Source organism: Palaemon carinicauda, chromosome 30 (assembly GCF_036898095.1).
Source record: "Palaemon carinicauda isolate YSFRI2023 chromosome 30, ASM3689809v2, whole genome shotgun sequence".
Lineage (NCBI taxonomy): Eukaryota > Metazoa > Arthropoda > Malacostraca > Decapoda > Palaemonidae > Palaemon > Palaemon carinicauda.
This window is the reverse complement of record NC_090754.1, coordinates 81,803,101-81,826,241: the sequence shown is the minus strand read 5'-3', so window position 1 is coordinate 81,826,241 and position 23,141 is coordinate 81,803,101.

Genomic DNA, 23,141 nt, shown 5'->3' with positions numbered 1-23,141 from the left:
TTTGCAATGATTATCAGATAACAAGAGGAAATCATTTTGAGCTTCTATGATATGTATACCCCCATGAATATATGTTATACATCCCATATAAATAATCAGGATAAAAAAAACAGAAGCAAAACATTTGATTTAGAATACATTTGCATAATTCTGGGGTTATCTGATCAACCTTTTTTTTATATGCAATAAATTAGATTTGATGATTTCCAGGGACAAAGAGGAAATTAATTTGGACGTATTGAACGCCTATTATGGATATATAATTAATTTATGAACAGTATAGAATGTTTCTGATTTTGGATACAGTTACGTAACCTTAGGGTAATGTAATCAACCTTTTCCGATGTAATATATTCAGAATAATCTTATCCCTATTGGTGACTAGAGCTATTGTTGTTATTCGGTAATGCTACTGTAATTATTATTATTATTATTATTGTTGTTGTTGTTATTACTAACTAAATTACAACCCTAGCTGGAAAAGCAGGAAGCTATAAGCCCAAGATCCCCAACAGGGAAAATAGACAAGCGAGGAAAGGAATTAAGGAAAAAGATAGAATAGTGCGCCTGCATGTACCCTCACAGAGAACTCTAACCCAAGACAGTGGGAGACCATGGTACTGAGGCTATGGCACTATCCAAGTCTAGGGAACAATGGTTTGATTTTGGAGTGTCTTCACCTACAAGAGTTGCTTACCCTGACTAAAGTCTCGTCTACCTTTAATAAGTGGAAAGTAACCACTGAACAACTACAGTGCAATAGTTAAACCCTTGAGCAAAGAAGAATCTTTCGGTTATATTAGTGTTGTCAGGTCACAGGTGTACGAGGAAAGAAGAGAATGTGTAAAGAATGGGCCAGACTATTTAGTTTATATTCAGGAAAAATAAGCCATAACTAGAAAGGGATCCAATACAATACTATTTGGCTAGTCGAGAGACCCAATAACTCTAATGGTAGTATCTCAATGGGTGGTTGGTTCCTTGGCCAACCTACTACGCGCAGCACAGTAATAGTGTGACAGGGTGCACTTCCTCAGAGCGAGGTGTGTCCATCTGTACATAATCTATTGACTAATATCAATCGACATATTCTAAAGAAGGTCTGCTGCCCCAGTGCCACCCCTCTAGACTTGCCTCAGGCGGCTTACATGACCGAAACAACTTTCTCTGTTGGACGAAGGTAACCTCTTCCTGCTGAGTAACTTGTTCTAAATATCCAAATGAAAGAAGTCAGAGAGAAGACTTTTGCCCATCCTGAGCATAGGTAATATGCCATTCCTATATAGGATGCCATGAAGAGGAACTCGAGCTTTATACTTACCAGTAAACTTAGTTTAAAACGCAAAATGTCCTGTAAGGGTATAGATAGAGATTTGGGCCCCAAGGGACCTAGGTAGTAAAGAGCCCTTGACCCAGCTTTGTGAAGAGAGGAAGTCAAAGGCGTACTAGATTATTAAGAGGTTAAAGCAAAAGCTAAGATAGACATGAGTATAGGAGTGTGATATCTGGTGTTCCTCAGGGTAGTGTTCTTAGCCCATTACTTTTCATACTATATACACATGGCATGTGGTTTGGTCTAGAAAACAAGATTGTTTCATATACAGATGATGCTACTCTCTTTGCATCGATTCCATCTCCTGAATGTAGATCTGGGGTTGCTGAATTCCGCAATAGAGATCTAGCTAAAATTAGTGCTCGGTGCAAATTATGGGATATGAAGTTGAATCCTAACAAAACTCAAAGTATGATTGTAAGTAGGTCAAGGACCGTGGTTCCTCAAAATATGGATCTCAGCATTGATAATGTTTCTTTAACTTTGTATGACTCCTAAATTTTAGGTGTGATTCTCGACCGTAAATTTACTTTTGAAAAGCACATTAGGTCTGTGTCTTCTTCAACTGAACAAAGAATTGTCTTATTGAGAAAGTCTTTCAAGATTTTTGGTGATCAATCTATTCTGAAGAAGTGCTTTAATTCTTTAATTTTACCATGTTTCAAGTATTGTTCTCCTGTCTGGTCTCCAGCTATTGATTCTCCTCTTAATTTGTTGGACAGGAACTTACGGTCTATTAAAGTTCTTAATCCGAATTTAGATATTAATATGTGGCACCGTCGTTCAATGAGTTCATTATGCATGTTGCATAAGATTTTTTATAATTGTGGCCATACTTGACATTCAGATCTTCCATCCTGTACGTAATACTAGGTATGCAGTTAATTCTAATAGTGAGGTCTTCTCCATAATGAGGCTCAATACTATACAGTGCTCTAGAAGTTTTATTCCATCTGTGACCAAGTTGTCAAATGATCTTCCTAATCGGGTAGTTGAATCAGTAGAACTTCAAAAGTTCAAAGTTGCAGCAAATGTTTTTATGTTGAACAGGCTGACATATGTCTTTTTATAGTTTTTAAATAAAATATATGTTTTAATGTTGTTAATGTTGTTAAAATATTTTATTTTATTTGTTTATTATTTCTTAGATCGTTTTTTTATTTCCTTATTTCCTTTCCATACTGGGCTATTTTAGCCCTTGGGCTTATAGCATCTTGCTTTTTTCCACTAGGGTTGTAGCTTACCTAATAATAATAATAATAATAATAATAATAATAATAATAATAATAATAATAATAATAATAATAATAATAATAATAATAAGATGATGAAAGTGATAGTTTGCGAAGAAGGGGGAATCATCTCTGGGATCTGGAGAAGCAGGAAAGAAAGATCCTTCATCGGTTAACTTTATTTAGACAACACAAGTATATATTGAACACCATGGGAGTACATAAGGGTGATAATTGCGTGTATAAAATCATCAGTTTTGTTGATAAGATTGACATTGGCATAAAAATAGTTAATATAACAATGGAATGATAACAGTATTTAGATTACCTTGTTACATTTAACGACTTTAAACCTGAAGTTCAATAAAGGTTCCAGTGTTGAGGAAAACGTTTGATAGGACGCCCTTCCTCATTTGTATGTGCGTTGCTTGGTGCACCTGCATTACGAATTAACTGAATTGCCATTGTAGAGTGTTCAGAATCCCATGATGGATTCAAGAGGATAGAATGGAAGTTTGCGTTGATAAGAGTCTATTTGGTTGGGTGAGGAAATAGAAGGATTAGTGGAGGATAGAGAATATAGCAAGGCCCAGTTGCTTGATAGATGAGAATAAAATGTGAGAGAAAGGAAAATACAAGGAAGTAGTTAAATAAGAATCTAATTATGATAAAAGGTAGTTTCTTAAATATTTAATTAAACTTAGTATCTAGCTGACAATTTCTAGAAGCGAGTTCAAACTCGGTCCAATTTTGATATTCAGAAAAAAGAAGATGTAACGGAAGAAGACAATTAATGATTTAATTAGATTAAAAGGTAGTTTCGTAAAGAAATATACTCAGTAACTAGCTGACGATTTCTATGAACAAGTTAAAACCAGGTCCAATTTTGAAATTCTGATGAAAGTTTTCAATATATGGCAAACAAATAAAATTAAGTACTAAAACATATACTAATATATGTTAATATGCTTCTCCTTAAATTTCAATGAGATATATCAAAGGGACTAGAAATGAGTCTAGTAAAGAGATTGCTCAAGTGCCGTATGTGGATAAGATCATGATGAAGGATAGATGGAGATGGTTTGGGCATGTTCTTTGCAATCTCCAAGAGAGAAGATTAGTTCACAAAAGGTTCAGGTGGGCTAAACAAGGCACTAGAAGAGTTTGAAGACCCAGGCCTACATGGCTGACTACTGTGAAGCGCGAAGTAGGAGATAATGACTGGGAAAGTATTGATTTAAAAGTTCAAGATAGAGACGACTGGTGAAATGTAACCGAGGCTCATTGCGTCAATAGGCATAGTAAGGTATGATGATGATGATGATATCAAAAGGTGAAATGATGTATAAACTCGCTTTCGATAAAAACCGACTAATTCTTCTTCTACTTTTTTTTTTTTTGTGGAATATCAACCTTTCATTATCTCAGTGTTTTCGCAAAAGACATTTTTTTCGAGATGAATATTTTGTGTCGGAAAATGTTACTCCAATTTTAGCAAGGACATTCTTTTTGGATTATGATTTTGTTTATATATTTTATATATTTATTATTTCCGTTGCTGTAACCACTGCATCCTCTGAATCGAGTTATGAACTTGAGGATTTTTTATTTTCACCCTGATATATATATATATATATATATATATATATATATATATATATATATATATATATATATATATATATGTGTGTGTGTGTGTGTGTATGTGTATATATACATATATATATATATATATATATATATATATATATATATATATATATATATATATATATATATATATATATATATATATATGTCAAACAAATAAAAAAAAAACGGGGACATTTCCTCTCTACGTTCCTCCTAGCATGACAAGGGACTCAACTGAGTTCGGCTGGTACTGCTAGGGTGCCACAGCCCACCCTCCCCCCTTATCAACCACAGATAGAAGCTTCATAACGCTGAATCCCCTACTGCTGCTACCTCCGCGGTCATCCAAGGCAACCGGAGGAAGCAGCAGGGCCTACCGGAACTGCTTCACAATCGCTCGCCATTCATTCCTATTTCTAGCACGCTCTCTTGCCTCTCTCACATCTATCCTCCTATCACCCAGAGCTTTCTTCACTCCATCCATCCATCCAAACCTTGGCCCTCCTCTTGTACATCTCCCATCAACTCTTGCATTCATCACCTTCTTTAGCAGACAGCCATTTTCCATTCTCTCAACATGGCCAAACCAGCTCAACACATTCATGTCCACTCTAGCTGCTAACTCATTTCTCACATCCGTTCTCACCCTCACTACTTCATTCCTAACCCTATATACTCGAGATACACCAGCTATACTCCTCAGACACTTCATCTCAAACACATTCAATTTCTGTCTCCGTCACTTTCATTCCCCACAACTCCGATCCATACATCACAGTTGGTACAATCACTTTCTCATACAGAACTCTCTTTACATTCATTCCTAACCCTCTATTCTTCATCACCCCCTTGAATTACAACACTCATCCACATCTCCCTTACTCTTATATAGTGGCACGATACATGCACAAACCCAATCTACTGGTACAATTGACAACACAAAACACGTATTAAACAATCTCACCAACCATTCAAGTACAGTCACACCCCCTTCCTTCAACATCTCAGTTCTCACACCATCCATACCAGGTGCTTTTCCTGCTCTCGTTTCATCTAGTGCTCTCCTCACTTCCTCACTTGTAATATCTCTCACATTCTCATCTCCCATCACTGGCACCTTAACACCTGCAACGGCAATTATATCTGCCTCCCTATTACCTGAACATTCAGTAAACTTTCAAAATATTCTGCACACCTTTTTCTTGCCTCCTTTCCTTTTAACAACCTTCCATTTCCATCTTTCGCTGTCTCTTCAATTCTCGAATCAGCCTTCCTTACTCTCTTCACTTCTTTCCAAAACTTCTTCTTATTCTCTTCATACGAACAACCCAATCCCTGACCCCACCTCCGGTCAGCTGCCCTCTTTCCCTCAGTTACCTTGCACTTTACTTCCACATTTTTCTCTCTGTATCTTTCATAATTTTCTACACTATTACTCTGCAGCCATTCTTCAAATGCTCTCTTTTTCTCTTCCACTTTTACCTTCATTCCTTCATTCCACCATTCACTGCCCTTCCTCATGCTGCCTCCAACAAACTTCTTGCCACACACATCACTTACAGTCCCAACAAAATTTTCAAAATTTTCTTTTACTAACTTCTACTCCTCCTCTAAATTACCAGTTTCTCTTAATTTCACTCTGTCATATGCCATTTTCAACCTTTCTTGATATTCACTTTGTACCTCCGGTTTTATCAACTCTTCAACCCTCACTAGCTCCCTTTTACATCCCCCTGCTCTATTCCCCCACTCTTTTGGTACAACTAATTTTCCTTCCACCAAAAAATGATCATACCGTTAGCCATACCCCTAAACACGTGCACGTCTTTCAATCTTCCAAACATTCTTTTAGTTATCAACACATAATCCATTAATGCCCTTTCTACAACTCTTTCATTTGCCACTCTTACCCATGTATACCTGTTTTAATCTTTTTGAAAAAGCTAAAACTTATCACCATCACTTGCTCAACACACATATCTATCAGTCTCTCACCACTCTCATTTTCACCTGGTACGCCATACTTCCCAATGACACTTTCTACCTCTCCAGCGCACACTAGCATTTAAGTCACCCATGACAACTACATAATTCCTTCTATTACTCCTTCTACATACCTAGTTAATTCATTCCAGAAATTATTCCGCTCTTTTTCACTTCTCTTACAACCTGGCCCATACGCACTAACAAAAGCCCAACATTCCCTACCCAACGTAACCCTTACTCATATTAACCTAGATGATATCTCCTTCCATTCCACTACTCTACCTGTCACCCATTCGCTCAGCCATAAAGCAACACCCTCTCTTGCTCTTCCCCTTCCAATCACAGACACTCTACCAGACATTTCACCAAACATCACTTCACCCTTTCCTTTTATCTTCGTCTCACACAAGGCCAATACATCCATCCTTCTATTCCTAAATATATTTCCAATTTCACATCTTTTACTCTCTATCGTACTACATCCACGCACATTCAGACACCCCAAAACTAGAGTGCGGGGAGCAGTTACTCTTCCCCCAGCTCCACCTCTTCTATGACTCACAGGAGTATATATATATATATATATATATATATATATATATATATATATATATATATATATATATATATATATATATATATATATATATATATATAGATAGATAGATAGATAGATAGATAGATAGATATACATACACACACATATATATATATATATATATATATATATATATATATATATATATATATATATATATATATATATATATATATATATATATATATATATATATATATATATATATATATATATATATATATATATATATATATATATATATAACGGATTTTGAGCGAAGCGAAAAATCTATTTTTGGGTGAGATAGCCATGTCGTCCTGATGGAAGTTCCTATAGGGTAGCTTCCTAGGGTATATTACAACTACGGCGATATTCCCAGAGAATTTACCTTAAGGTACCAGAATTCTAACTCCTGGAGCGAGTATCCCTCGTGAAAGGGATATCGCGACATATCAGAGGACGTATTCTAGACACGTCACATGGCAATCTACTACCTAAATAGAGATTCGTCTCGCAAGAGGGAGATTGACGAGATACGAATTCGGGAAGAAAAAGGGGGGAGCCGCTCCCAAGGCCTCCCAATCCCCCGATTCGTATGCGTGCCTGGCGCCAATCCTGGCGCCATCTGTATTCCTTGTAGCGTACACGAGGTGCTACAGATACTGTATGTAGGGAGGGGTCCTACAGTCCTTTCTTAGAAAGGCAAGGGCGGGTCCATCAGGACGACATGGCTATCTCACCCAAAAATAGATTTTTCGCTTCGCTCAAAATCCGTTTTTTGGGCTCAAGCCATGTCGTCCTGATGGAAGTGTACCAGAGCATTACTGTATCTGTGGATTCTCAGAACGTGCCGTACTCCCCGGAGATATTTATTCCCGGTCGACTAGACCTAGAGACCTAAGATGTTACCGTTATACATCTTTTCAACTAACTATAAACTATGTTAGAGCTTCCTGCCCCCTACAGGGAAGAGTCCTACTAGACTCTGGAAAGTCTCGAAGAGTACATATATCTATGTATGAATCTCAGGCAAGCTAATATAGTGGCCTCGCCCTATATTAGGTAAAGCATAGTTTGTATAGAACTACTGCGTCAATATATTGACCAGTCATCCGCACAATACTTGTATTGGACAAAGGTTTATATCCGCATAGGAAGAAACTAATAAAACCGCCCTCGTCCCTTTATGGGACGGAGTCCTCCCATTAGGGGACTTACATAAACCAATGCAACATAGCTTGCAAAACAGAACAATTCTATCAGAATTATCCCAGATAAGATACATAGAATTAAATGCTCAATTATACCAATAAATTGACACAGGTGAAAGAGACGCAAGGTTCTCAAGAACAAGTTTATTGACAGATAATAAACAGACAGGTTAACAACAAATATATATATTTATATAAAAGGGGATAACCCAAAACTTTAAGCATAAGTATGATAGTAAACAGAACTTGTTTATCTGAAAGAAAAACCATTAAACACCACTTTAATGAGATACCAAGGTATCAAGTCATAAAAAATCTGTATTACAAATCAATCACATTAGCGTTAGAAACGCTTGGCACACATGTCTGAACTTATGCGAGGTTCACCTTTGAAGGAAGGAACAGTCTGTATGGGCACTTGGTGCCCTCATTTTAGTTTGTAGTACAGTATGTACCTACACACTCACCCTGGACTTAATCGTCCCAATTAAGATCACTGTTCCTCGCAGAGTTAAACAGTAGGGTTAACTACACGACCCACTGCTACCACAGATCTCTTAAGTTCCTCTACTTGCTTCGCATAGTGGCGAAAGAACACCCTGGAAGATTTCCAGCCCGTGTATGAACGGAGATGTTCAAAATCCATACAATTAAAGAAATTTAGGGATGAGGCAACTTTCCTCGGATCGTGACCTGCGGGTGTACTGTCAGGATCCGCTCTGCGAATAAAATATGTCATTTTCGCTCTGAGTTGATTCAGAGATAAATTTGAGCCTGATGTTTCTCCCCTGAATAGTTGACTACCCTTGAAGTCTGAAGTTCTACGAAGATAGACCTTTAGGCATTCTACTGGACATAGAGATGCATCTTCTTTCAGAGGGCAGATTCTCCAGGGACCCCACCTGTTGGTGGGTAACTCATTCTTGGCGAGAAACGTAGGATCCGGAAACAGGTTCAGCTCCCCCCCATCCAGGAACTGAACACGACCTGCCTCTCTCGAGAGGGCTACGATCTCACTAACCCTGGCCCCGGACGCGAGTGCAAATAGGAAAATAACTTTTTGCGTTAAATCCTTTAACGCACATTCTTCATTGCTCAACAGGGAGGCGAAATGAAGAACTTTGTCTAAAGACCATGAAATGGGCTTTGGAGGTGCTGAAGGTCTGAGCCTAGCGCAGGCTTTCGGAACTTTATTAAAGATCTCGTTACCTAGGTCGATCTGGAAGGCAAATAAAATGGGTCTCATCAAAGCCGATTTACATACTGAAATCGTGTTAGCTGCCAATCCTTGGCCATGGAGGTGGATGAAGAAAGATAAGCAGAAGTCTGTTGAGATCTCCTGCGGATTCTTTGCCTTTACAAAGGCCACCCACTTTCTCCAAGATGACTCATATTGCCTTCTAGTCGATTTGCACTTGTATTCCTCTAGGAAGTCTATGCTAGCTCTCGAAATCCCGAAACGCTTTCTCACCGCTAGGGCGAGAAAATCATGAGCTGCAGGGTCTGGGTTTTCTGTAATGAAGCGCAGACAGTCGACTTCTGGACTCGCTGGGTCAGAACTGGATGTGGTAGCGGCACGAACTTCATCTGTAGTTCCAACGCCAAGGGGAACCACATACTGTTCGCCCACTTGTGGGCCACTATTGCCGCTACCCCCTTGAAGGATCTCAGTTTGTTGAGGACCCTCAACAGAAGGTTGTGAGGAGGGAACAGATAAATCCTGGACCACCTGTTCCAGTCGAGGGACATTGCGTCCACTGCTTCCGCTAAGGGGTCCTCGTACGGGGACACGTACAGGGGCAACTTCTTGTTGTCTTTCGTCGCAAAGAGGTCTATTTGCAGTTCTGGGACTTGATTCAGAATGAAGGAAAATGATCCTGCGTCTAAGGACCATTCCGACTCTATCGGTGTGAACCTGGATAGAGCGTCCGCTGTCACATTGCGGACTCCTTGAAGGTGAACTGCCGACAGGTACCACTTCTTCTTTTCTGCCAATCGGAAAATGGCTAACATCACTTGGTTGAGAGGTGGTGACCTCGACCCTTGTCGATTCAAGCATCTCACAACCACCTCGCTGTCTGTCACCAATCTTATGTGGATCGAGTGACGCGGGGAGACTTTCTTTAAGGTAAGGAGCACTGCCATAGCTTCTAGAAAGTTTATATGAAAGGTCCTGAATAGCTTGGACCAAGTCCCCTGGACTTTTTTCCGATGAGAGTGACCTCCCCATCCCTCCTTTGAGGCGTCTGAGTGAATCGTCATCGACGGGGGAGGTGGCTGAAGAAGAACCGACTTCTTTAGATGTCTGGCTTGGGACCAAGGTCTGAGAAGAGTACGTAGCCGAGGCGGCACTGGTCTTCTCAGGTCTCTTCGCGCGTTTGATGCATACCTTCTCCAAACTCCGGTTGCATCCTTTAGCTGTGCTCTTAGCACTGGGTCTGTCACTGAAGCAAACTGGAGAGAGCCTAGTACCCTCTCCTGTTCGCGTCTTGATATCCATTTGGAATCTAGAAGTCTCTTGACAGAGCCCGCTATCTCCTTCCTTTTCTTCATTGGGATGGAGAAACTGTGTGACAAAAGGTCCCAGTGGATTCCCAGCCACTGGAACTTTTGGGATGGAGAAAGTCGAGACTTTTTCTTGTTGATCTTGAAGCCTAGGTACTCTAGGAACTGGATCACCTGACTGGAAGCTTGTAAGCATTCGGTCTCGGATGCTGCCCACACCAGCCAGTCGTCCAGGTAGGCTACTACCTGAATTCCCTTTAGGCGTAATTGTTTGAGAGCTGCGCTCGCAAGCTTCGTGAAAATCCTTGGGGCTATGTTTAGCCCGAATGGCATGGCTCTGAAGGCGTACAGTTTCCGTTGTAGCCTGAACCCTAGGTAGGGGGAGAGTCGACGGCTGATCGGGATGTGCCAATAGGCGTCTGATAAGTCTATAGAGACTGAGTATGCCCTCTTGGGCAGTAAGGTCCTTATGTGTTGCAGTGTTAGCATCTTGAATTTGCAATTCACTATGAACTTGTTGAGTGGTGACAAGTCCAGAATGACTCTGAGCTTTTCCGAGTCTTTCTTGGGAACACAAAACAGCCTCCCTTGGAATTTGATGGACTTCACCTTTCGGATCACATTTTTCTCCAACAGTTCTTGAACGTACTCCTCCAAAATGGGGGTGGAGTGTTGGAAAAACCGAAGGCATGGGGGTGGAGTGCTGTACCAGCTCCAACCCAGTCCATTCTTGAGTAGGCTTTGGGCCCAGGGATCGAAGGTCCAGCGATCCCAAAATTTCATTAGTCTCCCTCCTACCGGTATCGTTTCACTTGGACTGCCGTCCTGAGGTCTTGCCTCCTTGACCACGACCACCTCTGAATCCCCTTCCCCTTGAGGGGCGCCTAGACGAGCCTCTGGCTGCTCCTCTAGGCTTTGCACGAAAGGAAGAAGACTGTCCTTCGAACGTTGGGGTGAATGTGGTTGACTGACCTGGCACAGCCTGGGGTACCCACTGAAAAGTAGTCGGGGTTTGTGCCACCATCTGGGGCACTGGAGGCAAAGGCAATTGCAGTTGCTGTTGCTGTCTATAAGGCTTGGCTGGCCGAGACGGTAGCCTAGTCCTCATATTCTTCCTCTTAGGTTGAGGACCCTCATCCGGGGAAGATTTTCTTTTGATAGCCAGGCCCCACTTCTGGAGAAGGTTTCTATTCTCCACGGCGGCCTTATCAACAACCTCTTTGACCACATCGGTAGGGAAAAGGTCTTTTCCCCAAATGTTGGAGGATATTAACTTCCTTGGCTCGTGTCTCACCGAAGCCCCGGTGAACACGAACTCCCTGCAAGCTCTCCTTGCCTTGACGAAGCCATAAAGGTCCTTCGTCACTGTGGCTAGGTGAGACTTAGCCACAACCATGAACATTTCATGGACCTTAGGGTCACTTGCCATCGTCTCAAGAGTAGTCTGATGAGACATTGAGGCAGCCAGTCTTTCTTTTGTCTCGAACTCTCTTCGTAAAAGAAATTCGGACAACTTGGGGAGGTCCTCGCCGAATTGCCGTCCGGCAATATCAGCCTCCAACTTTCCCACTGAGAATGTCAGATGGACATCCTTCCAGTCCTTGTGGTCCATAGGCAGAGCCAGCGACAAGGGTTTACACTCCTCCAGGGAGGGGCAAGGCTTGCCGGCCTCGATTGCCTTTAGGACAGCCGCAAACCCTTTTTGTAAAAAGGGGAAGGCTCTATCAGAAGAGGACACAAAAGAAGGGAGCTTCTTGCTCAATGCTGCTACCTTCGAATTCGAGAAGCCCCTCTCTTTCATCGAGGATGAAAGTAGGGCTTGAGCCTTAGCATGGTCCATAATAATGACCTCTTTCGGCTCTGTCTCCTCCCTTGAAGCTGGTTCTTTTCTCAGCCGGACATAGCAGTCCGGATATGATGCCTTGCTGGGCCAGAATTCTACCTCCTCTAGGAGAACTGAACCCAGCTTATCCGAAATGACGATCTTACCAGTCGTCATTGGCATGTGCTCAGCATACCTCCATGGGTTAGCGTCTGAGCATATGGGAAGGTCTTTCACATTGAGCCTTTTCCGGGGCCCATGTGATTCTGCTAGGGACTGCATACGCAGTTCCATTGCAGCCGCCTTCTCCTGATTCTCCTTCTGCATTTGTTGGATCATTCCAACAATCGAAGAGAGGGCCTGTCCCAGTTCTACTGGGAGACCAGCGGATGTTGAGGGGATGGGCTCCGGCATCTGAACCGGAGTAGCCGACACCTCGTCGACCCCATCCTCTGCGACATCCGGGGTTTGAACTTGATCCTGACCTTCTGCCAGGAGGTCTTCTTCCAAACCTTCGTCCACATCAGACATCCTGTCACACAACTGGATGTCTTGCATCGCATCTGCGACTTCCTCGTCCACCTGGACTAGGTCTTGGGGATCTCCTCTTGAGGCTGGGGAATCACTGCTTCAGCTGATGCCTGGGGAAAAAGATACGCCCTCATCTTCTCACTAGGAAGATAAGGGCCAGAGGTGTTCTTCTTGAAGCCCCTTACCCAAGTACGGAGCTTTTCCCTAGCTATATCCCTTGATTCCGTCGTTCTAGGGGAATCAAAAGCCTCAGTAATCAGGTTAGTGCATACAGTACATACCTGAGGGTCCCAATACTGGAGATCATCCTTGGAGACAGCGCATGCTGCGTGTCTCCTACAACACTCATGTCCGCAGAGGTTCCTGCTACGGACATTGCAGAAAACATTTCCGCACTTCGGAGGGTCCTCCTGTAAAGAGAAAAAATTTCCATGAGTATCAAGTGAACTATGTATCACTGGATATGCATAGTATAGCATAACAATTCATAAAGGAAAGACACACACTTGTGTTTCCCTCACAACCCATTGTTGCAGCTTTCCAGATAATAAAATCAAAATTGGTTTATCTCTACTAGAGTAACCAATGCAAGGTTTCCAGAGGAAACAGGTGGAGCTCACACCTAGGCAATGATTTTAAAATCCTGGATAATAGACGGGGAAGACTCTGCTTCCTGTCTGAGGGCAACAGCAAAGGGCTGTGCAAGAAAACACAATAGTGTTAGAAGATACAGTGCTGTACCTAAACTTTTACTATAGTTTTCTTCTTACTGTATATGCTATACAGAAGAATACTAGTACAGTATAGGAGGATGTGTGCCGGCCTGCCTTTGCCGGCCGGCACACACCACAATTAGCTTTAAAGTATACTACTTAACAGCTATAGGGCGGCAGCCTTCTGGTTCAAATGCTTGTGCCGTCGGCAGTAACTGCCGGCCAGCAACAGCCAGTGTTGGCCGGCAATGACTGCCGGCCAGTAACTACACAAGGTAGTACCTAGCTGCCGGCCACACTCTTGGTGACCGGCAGACAAGGACTGACATAAGCCAGCCGGCAAAGGTACAAGACCAATGCCAGCCGGCAGCAAAAGAACCAGAAGACTACACCTGCCCGGCTGTCTGCCTCATAGGCCGGCAGCCGGGACAGGTACAGCACTAGAAGAAAATAGAATGGATGCCGGGATAAGAGTGTACACGACCCCCAAAGCCCGGCAACCGAAAGAGTGCATATAAGGAAGGGGAGAAACTTAATTCAGGCTTCCTTGACCAATGCCGTCCGGCTCTGTCGGCAGGCATGGATGAGGGACCAAGAGAGGTCCGGGCAGCACTCGAAAACATAAGACCCTTGCCGGCCAGCATCTCAGCCGGCCGGCAATGGCCTTAGTCAATTCCACATCCCAACCTATACTAGGTCCAGAAGTAGAATGACGTACAGTACAGTAATACCCCTGCCGGCCAGCTCTGCCGGCCGGCAGGGTACAGTACAGTAATGGCAAGGCCATTACGGAGATAGAGGGGGAAGGGACAAAAGGGTCCTGCCAACCTTGCTTTAGTGACAGATCACCCGCAGCCAAGAACTCTGTCTTAGCCTAAGGGAGATCTAAGGGAAAGGGCCAGCAATACTTGCCAGCTTCCAAAGCACCAAAGCAAGGAAGGCGTTGCTATTCCCAAGGGAAGATTTTATCCTCCCCAAGAACAGCAACAGGACTTTAGTCTGGTCGATCACAAAGGGAGGAATCATACTACAGAAACCTTCGATAGTGACCTAAGGGAGCTAAGCTCCCTTTAAAAGTGTTAGGTCAGCGAGGGGAACTCTGCCCCAAGCCAGACAACACGGACCAGACTAAAAAACTCTGTTGTTCTGTCCCTCTTTGAACCAGACTTTGCTGGAACAGGAAGGTACAGTAACACCCTAGTATAGTTTTATCGAAAATAAATTCGGAAAAAACCACTTAGGGATAAGCCCAAGGCTTAAACAGAGGGAAAGGGATTGCATACCTTCTCCGAAGAAAAGAAAGCAACCGGGGAGAATAATAAAGTATACTAAGGTTCCATAAGCAATTAACCTAGGCACCAAGAGAATCGATTACCTAATTCACCGAAACTCTCACGTATACAATCTTGGAAATATTCCACACAGTCTAAATTGTATAAAATATAGCCTAAAGCTTTAATAAACTTTTAATTACACTCGGAAAAACCAAAATCATGCATTAAGTACTAGGACCAAACGACTAGGCTACATGGCCTAGCGTAGGCCAGAATGGCGAATACTTCGCCAAATAATACTAAGCACGAAAGGAAATCCTATGTAACGCTAAATAGCTAAAATTTATTAAGCAAAACAACCAGGAATGTCACTCTGACTAACTAATTTATACCTAGCGAGTGACAGTGTCCAGGACACCTCTGGTAGGCTACGGCTCTTGTATCAAAGATTAATCCTATTAATCACTCAAAATTTTACCAAGAGCCTACATTTATACATAACAGACACTATACTCAACTTATCCGAGGCCAACGAAGACGGAGAAGCCATGAAAAGCTGAATAAATCCAAGATTTGCGAGAAAAACAGGAAAAAACACCGAGTTGTTAAGCTACGCAAAAAGGAATACAGATGGCGCCAGGATTGGCGCCAGGCACGCATACGAATCGGGGGATTGGGAGGCCTTGGGAGCGGCTCCCCCCTTTTTCTTCCCGAATTCGTATCTCGTCAATCTCCCTCTTGCGAGACGAATCTCTATTTAGGTAGTAGATTGCCATGTGACGTGTCTAGAATACGTCCTCTGATATGTCGCGATATCCCTTTCACGAGGGATACTCGCTCCAGGAGTTAGAATTCTGGTACCTTAAGGTAAATTCTCTGGGAATATCGCCGTAGTTGTAATATACCCTAGGAAGCTACCCTATAGGAACTTCCATCAGGACGACATGGCTTGAGCCCAAAAATATATATATATATATATATATATATATATATATATATATATATATGATAAATTTTGCACATTTAAACGTGTTTTTCATATTTCAAATAAACCATATATATTAATACATTAAAGTCTGGACTCTCTTAACGGCCTCGGGATCAGAGCCCTAGGAAAAATCACTCAGAGACTAGAGTATATGACCTGCCGGGTTTCAAATCCTGGTTCAGGATATTTTTATGCCTTTGACTAGACCACTCAGTCACGAAGAAATATAAAAGTCAATGATTCTTCTATACATATACCTGTCGAATTCAGGTTTCTTGTATTTAGAATTGAAATCAACCCATCTTCACCATCGTAGCTAATTACTATTATTATTAAAATGATTATAATTATCATTATTGTTAAAAATGTTAAAGTTACTATTAAAATTATTGAAATTATCAAAACTCTCAATATTATAAAAAATATTAAAATTGTAATTTATTTTTAATCCTTTTACGTAAACCTAAAATAATATTGTTTCAAACCATTGCATATAAAGATTGATGAACATTCTGTGTTATTTCCCCTTTCTGATTCAAGCTCAAAAAAAAAAAAAAAAAAAAAAATATTTGCTTCTCATTCTATCATGTAGAAAAACAAGTGAAATCCTTAATCTCAAAAAGATAAGTTTTCCGTGAGGCATTCAGTCATAAGATTAAAGAAATTTATCTGACGGTTTTTACGTTTCCCCAAAAGATCGTTTATATGTCATCATCATTTCTCAATTTTTTTATTTAAATGCTTCTTGACATATTATCTATCCTGTGAAATTTCCAGGTGTCTCTGAACTTTCTTTTGACTCTAGTTTCCTTTTCTAGATTTGAATTATTTTAATGTTTATAAATAATTCTAATTTTCTATTTTGTTGAAGTTTTTATAGTTTATATAGGAAATATTTCTTTTACTGTTGTTACTATTCTTAAAATATTTTATTTTTCCATGTTTCCTTTCCTCACTGGGCTATTTTCCCTGTTGGAGCCCCTGGGCTTATAGCATCCTGCTTTTCCAACTAAGGCTGTAGCTTATCATTTAATAATAATAATAATAATAATAATAATAATAATAATAATAATAATAATAATAATAATAATACGGCAAAAATATGGAGTTTTCACTAAATTATCCCATAGTATTTTTACTATATATATGGCAAAACCCGTCGGTTGAAACTTGTATTATTATTATTATTATTATTATTATTATTATTATTATTTGTGTATGTATATATATATATATATATATATATATATATATATATATATATATATATATATATATATATATATATATGTATAATGATTTATTATTATTATCATTATTATTATTATTATTATTATTATTATTATTATTATTATTATTATTATTATTATTATTATTATTATTATTATTATTATTATTATTTTATGCATTGCCTATTCGGATGGAAGAACAGATGTAGTTTCTGTTTATTTATGATCCATACAGTTTATGAAGTTAGTTGTTACTGCTTTATGTGAGTTATTGTTTAGAATTTGTAAATGTTTGTTAGAGATCGACCGACTTTATAATAGTGACTTTATAATAGATTGAGTTCATTCACTATAATCTTAGTGTATTATGACAAAGGCTTACGTCGAAATTATCCGCTTAGATATATCAGGTATGATTAGATTGTAAATCATTGATTATTGATGGATAAATGAATTAACACATTAAAGAGACATGTCTGCTCTAATTACGGAGAGTTCCTCTAGAATCGGGATTTTAAATAAAGTTCCATTGTTAGTGTACGTTACAGTTGTATTTTTTATATTTGTATGTAATATTGAATTAATTAAATGAAATTTTCATGTAAAAGTATGCAAGACATAGAATATATTAAGAAAATAAGGCATATGATTGAGACGAGAAGGTAAAAATTGAGTGACATTCAGGTTTTGTCTCAAACAGAAACTCAGTCTACACCTTTAATGAGATGTTGTTATTGCATTGTCATTATAATTACAGTAACACGATGTTGCTATTTATAAATCTATTCCTGCTTAACTCACCAATATAGTCAATAATCATCATTTTCGGTAAACCTTATTTTAACTGCTGAGGATTATTAAGCGTAAAGCAAGAAATGATGAATGGCTAAGTTAAGTAAAATTTGGAAATCAAATCGCCTGAAATTACATATAGAAATCAGGCTATTTATATAAGTTTAGTGAAACCAGTGTTATTGTATGGACATGGTATGACAATAAAACAATATCCAACAGATTTTGTAGATTTGAGAACAAAGCCCTCAGAAGAATATTGGGAGTTAAATGGCAGAAGAAAATTAGAAATGAAACTATAAGAGATTACTCGAGTGCCATATGTGGACGAGATCATGATGAGGGGGTGATGGAGATGGTATGGTTATGCTCTTCGCACTCCCCAAGAGAGATTAGTTCACCAAACTTTTAACTGGGGTCCACAAGCCACTAGAGGAGTTGGAAGACCCAGGCCTACATGGCTAAGGACTATGAAGCGGGAAGCAGGAGATAATGAATGGAGAAGTAGGGAATTAAAACCTCAAGATAGTGACGACTAACGAAATCTAATCGAGGCCCTTTACGCCAATGGGCGTATGAGATGATGATGATGATGATTAGAAATACTTTCCTGAAACTTTCTATTTATATTTATTGGTTCTTTATAAACTTTGTTGCCTGAAGTAAAATACCATGTCAAGAAGCAAGACACATTGGCACACAAACCTCTTGAATAACGTTGAGGTGACTCCCACATCAATCATTTCGGGAAGGGAAGGCATTGCATTTCGAAATGCGAATAATCTCTAGGAATCTCCAGTGGGGAAAGTATGCCCGTCAAACGTGTCATTCTTCGCGCACTTCGATCATCATTCATAAACAAGACGTCAGTTTATGATTCACGAGACTTCGTAAATATCTCTTGCTCGCGAAACCCTTAAAATGGAACCCACCTGACATGCCATTAGGACGCCAGAGAGATTTCGAGTCAATCAATCTTATTGAAGCATCTCAAACTGTGTGTAAAACGTTGTGCCATCAAACGTTGTCAGCGGATTTTGACGTTTAAAGTGATAAGCATTCGCTGACAGGTGGTCGGGGATCCCATTGAAAATTTAAAGAAAGTTCTTGGGTCAAATGAAGATTGGATCAACCACTATACTAGATCGTTAGATTTTTAGATTCAGCTCTATTGTACAGGAAAAAACGAGATTAGAAATATTAGCCATATGAAAGCAATGTTTGAACAAAGAAAATCTTTGCATTTGTCTACATCTATTTTGGGTAACTTATCTGTATTTTTTGTCTATCTGCCTTCTGCTCTTTCCATAGATGTCAAAACATGTAAGGATTATTTCTTCAGTGCTGAAGCTCATATTTAATTAGCTAACGAATTAAGATCTTTCGCCTGCCATGAGGAAAAAGATGAATTTAAATTGGCACTTACTGTGATGCCAAGTTTTGGTCGTCGAAATGTAATTTCACTCTTTCTTTCCTCTATAATTCAATTTATCGCATTCTAAAATCTACAAAAGCCAGTTAAAAACGCGATCTGATTTCATATTCGGAGTCAAGATTTCATTATCCTGATGTTTCCTTGGATAGCAGTCAGAATCCCCTGAGTAGGTAGTAACTGTTATAGACTTATTGAAATCGAAAGAGCCTGCTCTTATTATGCATATTACCTTTTTTAAACTCCAATCGTTGGGGGAAGGTGATATAGGCCGTAGAAGGTATAGTAGCAGCAGTCGCTTTTAAAGTCATTTAATGGTGTAAATGTGCTTCATCTCATTTACTCATCTCTATCAATGAGTTGATTCATTCTTATCCTGTAGTAGCAGCAGAGATACCGGGCGAAATAAGCCCCACCCCTTGATGACTTCATAGCCAATCATGATGTCTCCCGTGTTAACAGGGCTCACAACACATCCTCTTAAAGTGATTATAAGTTAGCATAGTTTGAAGTTAACAGTTTCCCATAAAGTGATTATAATTTAGTATTATTTGAAGTTAACAAATCCCCTTAAAGTGATTATAAGTTAGTATAGTTTGAAGTTAACACATCCCCTTAAAGTGATTATTAGTTAGTATAGTTTGAAATTTGCAAAGGGATGTATTGTAACTACTGCTAATGTGGGAGACAACGTGATTGGCTATGACATCATCATGGGGTGTGACTTATTTCGCCTGGAATCTTTGCAGCGACTGTCTTTTACTGGTATAGGATTTATATCTTCAAAGAAGAGGCTATTATTCGTAATAAAAATAATAGGAACACTTATAGTAATTATAGAAATAAAATTATGGAAAGAAAAATAACGAAATAAACATCTATAGAAATAGTAATGCTCTTTTTACTCTTGATTGTGATTGATAGTACTGTTTTATCATTTGTATTGTTATTGTTATCTTAATCATACTTGAAATATCACTATCAGCATTTTGATCGTTTTTTTCATAGCTAATAAATTCATAATAACAAGTTTATGAAACATGATCATTATTAATAGTATTCAGCGTGCTTATCGTTTACTTTATTCAGTACTTTTTCTGAATAGCTGTTGCTGTTATTGATTTCATTGTTGCTGATTTTATTTTTTTTTCCCTCTGACTCACTGCAACGGACATACTAAACTTTGATAATAGCATTAGGTAGTGGGAAGAAGCTCTCTGCAGAGTCGTCTTCGAACTTTTACATGACCGAAAGTTAGCTGCCGGTAACAATTTCTTAACTATTTTCAAGATTCAACTTTATTTTTTTCAGGTACGTCTATTTTAGATATTTATGCAGCAATTAAAATATTTCGGGTACTGTCTAGACTCTAGAAAATATATCGTAATGTAATAGGTAGTAGATAGTAGGTTGGCCAGGAAACCAGCCACCCGTTAAGATACTACTGCTAGAGAGTTATTGGGTCCTTTGACTGACCAGACAGTACTACATTGGATCCTTCTTTCTGATTGCAGCTCATTTTCATTTTGCCTACGCATACGCCGATTAGTCTGGCCTATTCTTTAAAAATTTCTCCTTTGTTTTCATACACCTGGCAACACTGTGATTACCGAACAATTCTTCCTCGGTCAAGGGGTTAACTACTACAATATAATTGTTTAGTGGCAACTTTCCTCCTGGTAAGGGTAGAAGAGACTCTTTAGCTATATAAAGCAGCTCTTCTAGGAGAACGACACTCCAAAATCAAACCATTGTTCTCTAGTTTTGGGTAGTGCCATAGCCTCTGTACCATGGTCTTCCATTGTCTTGGTTTAGAGTTCTTTTCCTTGGGGGTACACTTGATCACGCTGCTCTACCTTATTTTTCTTCGTCTTGTTTTTTTTTTTTTTTTTTTTTTTTTTTTTTTGAAGACTTTTTAATTTATATTTTAAAGATTTATTTAATGTTTTTACTTTTAAGATATTTTATTTTGATAGTTTTATTATATATCTTATAGTTTCTTTATTTCCTTGTTTGTTTTCCTCCCTGGGCTCTTTTTCCATGTTGAAGCCCTTGTGCTTATAGTAATTTGGTTTTCCAAGTAGGTTTGTAGCTTAGCTTGTAATAATAATCATAATAAAGTCATGGTAGTTATAGAAATGAAATATATTATTTAAGATTTTGTAATATATCAAAGATTTATTATGTTTTCTGACAGTTTCACGTATCAAAGGGCAATAGAAATTAGGCCTACACAGAGAATCAGAAAATTTCCAGTACATGCAGATGTCTCATGCTAGGGTTGTAAAAACTTATATGTTCAACGGAAATATGAAAAAGAAAACTATAAAATATATCTCGGAATCTAGATAACGAAAATAATTGCAATAATATTTTTGATAACTGGTAATTGAGGTAAACTCTATATGAATTCTAAGAAGGGTATTAATAAAATCTACTATATTGAGTAAAATAAAATGAAATATGAATTGTTAAAGATGGGAGCTATAAAAAAAAAAACTACAAAATATTGTTAAAATTTAGAAATTCGTTATTTTTGGCAACTTTGATTGAAATAGAAAATGCTATTTATTTTCTTCTGATCATATGGCAACATTTTATAATCTGCAATCTTCCACATCTTGTTTATAGACATTATAGAGGCTGTATTTTCTTTAATACTTCTTCCCTAATGCAAAAAATCTTTTGTTTATGATATTCGGAATTTGCTCCCTATGGGAAGTTCAGTTTTTAGTTTTTGTTAGTGTTATGTGGCAGTCTCTCTCTCTCTCTCTCTCTCTCTCTCTCTCTCTCTATATATATATATATATATATATCTATATATATATATATATATATATCAAGGTTACTCTCTCTCTCTCTCTCTCTCTCTCTCTCTCTCTCTCTCCTTATGCCTATTTTACATTGTTTATCATTCCTGAGAAATTTAAGAACTTTCACCCTGTTCCCATCGCTATGCAAATTGATCTCAGATCATAACAACTTTCCCCCTATTTTTGTCCTCATTCTTAATTTCATCTCCTTCATCTTCAGCCGAGTGGCGATTGTATCAGAGGTCAGGAGCTTATCTCCATATCCTTCTTTCCTAAAGTTCTCTCATTGAGAAATCTTCGAATTGCTATTTTCCTTTATCTGATGGTATGTAAATTAGGAGTTATTTTTTCTTTTCAAGATTAGAAAATGATTCTTTGAAAAAATCTATTTTTTTTTTATTCAAACGTGTAGAAGAATGCGTAAAAACGGGTTGAATGTTGGTGTTTTTTATATGCAAGTGTATAGAACAATTCTTCATAAAAACGGTTCGATTGTGTGTTGTTGGTGAGATTTTTTTTTTCTATTCAAGTGTATAGAACCATTTTTTAAACCGTTCGAATTTTGCGTTATTTGTTATATATATATATATATATATATATACATATAATTATAGATATAGATATATATAGTTATAGATATAGATATATACACACACACATATATATATATATATATATATCAAGTATATAGACCTATCTCGTCCTAGCTTTATGGAGAGGAGCTTGAGTGCTGTTCATCATACGTGTATATGGTCAGTCTTCATGACATTGCCCTGTCCCTTAACTCTGTCATTCATGACTGATCTTTAAACTTATAAATTTACCTGTAAATAAAACTTCTCTGGCATAACTTAAAATAAATAAATGATTGTTTACTCTCTGGGCGGATTCTTCCCAGCTGTTGTCTGATGTGTCTGACAGTGAGCAGAGTACTGAGAAATTCAAAATAGCCAATCCTGTCCCTCATGAATTTAAGCTGTTGTACCAACCGTGTGTCACACAATTGTACATAATTCCTTTTGTATATAATATGCTTGTATCTTCGCTCTTCCCTCGCACTCAAACGAA